The following is a 2,880-nucleotide window of genomic DNA, read 5'->3' as shown; positions in this document are numbered from 1 at the left end:
ATAAAGTTCATGTGACATGAAAGCCTTCAAAACTGAAGACCCAAAGGAACAGAGAAATTGTGTATTTTTATGCTAAGTGTGATGAAGTAGTGGATAGGTGTAGACAAGTATGTTTGGACAAAGAAGTTATGGTCTGATGGTAATAAACTGGGGAAAACTTAAGCAAGGCCTGGTTGTTCATGTTGCTCTCTGTGACCTTGCATCTTCGGAGATAAAGACATTCCTTTCCTCCGGTATAGGAAGGGAACCTCTAGAATGAAGGTTTTGTGACCTGCTTTAGGAGAGAAGAGTGAGGAGAAGGTGAAAGTGAGTTTCCTGCTTCTACTGTTTTCTCAAATGCCAAGGTGGTATATTTTGGGGTAGTGTGTTGCTGTGGTTTGTGGTTTGAGTGTGTTCCCCAGAATTCATGTGTTGGAAACTTGGTCCCAGTGTGATGGTATTGGGAGGTGGGGTCTCTAAGAGGTGATGAGGTCTTTAGGAGGGATTAACACTGCTCTCTCAGGACTGAGTTAATGCTCATGGAGGTGAGTTTTTGCTCTCAAGGGACTGGATTAGTTCCTGTGAGAGCAGGGTGTTATAAAGCAAGGCCACCCCTCGTGTTTTGCCCTTTTTTTGCTCATGCCCACTTCCCTGTTCACTTCTCTGTATGTAACAACACAGTACAAGTCTTTGCCAGAAGCTGCCACCATGCTCTTGGACTTCAGTCTCCAAAACTGTGACTCAAATAAACTTTTTTCCTATGTAAATTACCCAATCTCAGGCTGGGCATGGTGGCTCAGTCCTGTAATCCCAGCACTTTGGCAGGCGGATCACCTGAGGTCAGGAGTTCGAGACCAGCCTGGCCAACTTGGTGAAACTCCATCTCTACTAAAAATACAAAAATTAGCCAGGCATGGTGGAATGTGCCTGTAATCCTAGCTACTCAGGAGGCTGAGGCAGGAGAATCACTTGAACCCAGGTGGTGGAGGCTGCAGTGAGCCAAGATGCACCACTGCACTCCAGCCTGGGTGACACAGCAAAACTCTATCCAAAAAAGAATTACCCAGTCTCAGGTATTTGGTTATAGCAACAGAAAACAGACTGAGACTTGTGTCCTGAACCTCATCAACATCCATACATATTTTAAATACCCCTTCCTTCAAAAGGTACAGCTCAATTTCCCTCCCCTTGAGTGTGGGTAGGACCTAGTGATTTGCTTCTAATAAACGTAAATGATGCTATATTACTTCTAAGATATGTTATAAAAGGACTGTGGCTTCCATCTTGGGTGGGCTTTCTGGTTTGTCCTCTCTCTCTCTCTCTCTCGCTCATCTCACTCTGGAAGCAAGCTGCCATTTTTTTTTTTTTTTTTTTTTTTTTTTTTGAGGCAGAGTTTCACTCTTGTTGCCCAGGCTGGAGTGCAATGGCACGATCTCGGCTCACTGCAACCTCTGCCTCCCAGGTTCAAGCAATTCTCCTGCCTCATCCTCCCTAGTAGCTGGGATTATAGGCATGTGCCACCAGGCCCAGCTAATTTTGTATTTTTAGTAGAGATGGGGTTTCCCCATGTTGGTCAGGCTGGTCTCGAACTCCCGACCTCAGGTGATCCACCCACCTCGGCCTCCCAAAGTGCTGGGATTACAGGCGTGAGCCACTGCACCCGGCCTCTGCCATGTTATGAGCAGCCCTGTGGAGAAGCCTACATAGTGAGGCCTACATGGTGAGAATTTCTGCATGGTGAAGTCTTGGTAACCAGTGAGAAACTGAGGCCCATCCATTAACTGCATAGGTGAGCTTGGAAGCAGATCCTCCAGCCCCACTTGAGTCTTGAGATGAGTGTAGCTCTAGCCAAACATTTGATGTCAACCTCATGAGAAAACCTAAGCCAGAAGCACCCAGGTAAGCTGCTCCTGAATTTCTGACTCTCAGAGCTGTGACATAATAAATGTTTGTCATTTGGGGATAATTCATTACGCAGCAATAGATGACTAATAATTTGGTCACCATGTTTTGTCAAATTCCCTGCAATAAGTAATCCTACGCTGCCACTACTTGTCTTTCCATGTGACTTTCTACAAGAAGTTCCTCAGCTCACAGCTTGTGGAAGAAGATGGGAGGAGCACTGAAGCCAGTCCTTTCTGGCACCAGCAATATGGTGCATGTAGTGAAGAAAACATAGGCTTCAGGGTTGGACTGGGCTGGATGTAGCCGCACTTAACCACATGTGTGATCTGAAACACATTTCTTAACACCCAGAAACTCCTTTTAATCATTTGCAACTGGTGATAGTAAAACTATCATGCATATGGTAAGATTATACTGAGATTAATTCCGCCAAGTGCCTGGCACAAGATACACATTATAGTTCATTCTCTTTCCAGTTCCTTTTTCTTGTTACTCATGGTCTCAGAGTCTTTTCTTACTGAAGCCGATCTCAAAAATGCCAACCACTTACCCAAAACTCAGGTGTAAACTCCGAAGCCTTATTCTTGAACAACGGTGGATTTATTGTGAAGCCACTGAAATTCAAGTATCATAGATTGTCCCATAATTAGCCCCTTTCAATGCCCTGTACCGGCCGGGCGTGGTGGCTCAAGCCTGTAATCCCAGCACTTTGGGAGGCCGAGACGGGCGGATCACGAGGTCAGGAGATCGAGACCACCCTGGCTAATATGGTGAAACCCCGTCTCTAATAGAAAATACAAAAAACTAGCCGGGCGACGAGGCGGGCGCCTGTAGTCCCAGCTACTCGGGAGGCTGAGACAGGAGAATGGCGTGAACCCGGGAGGCGGAGCTTGCAGTGAGCTGAGATCCGGCCACTGCACTCCAGCCTGGGCGGCAGAGCAAGACTCCATCTCAAAAAAAAAAAAAAAAAAAAAAAACAATGCCCTGTACCTAATT

Source organism: Piliocolobus tephrosceles, chromosome 14 (assembly GCF_002776525.5).
Source record: "Piliocolobus tephrosceles isolate RC106 chromosome 14, ASM277652v3, whole genome shotgun sequence".
Taxonomy (NCBI): Eukaryota; Metazoa; Chordata; class Mammalia; order Primates; family Cercopithecidae; genus Piliocolobus; species Piliocolobus tephrosceles.
The sequence above is the reverse complement of the archived record's forward strand: the minus strand, read 5'-3'. Positions refer to the sequence as shown.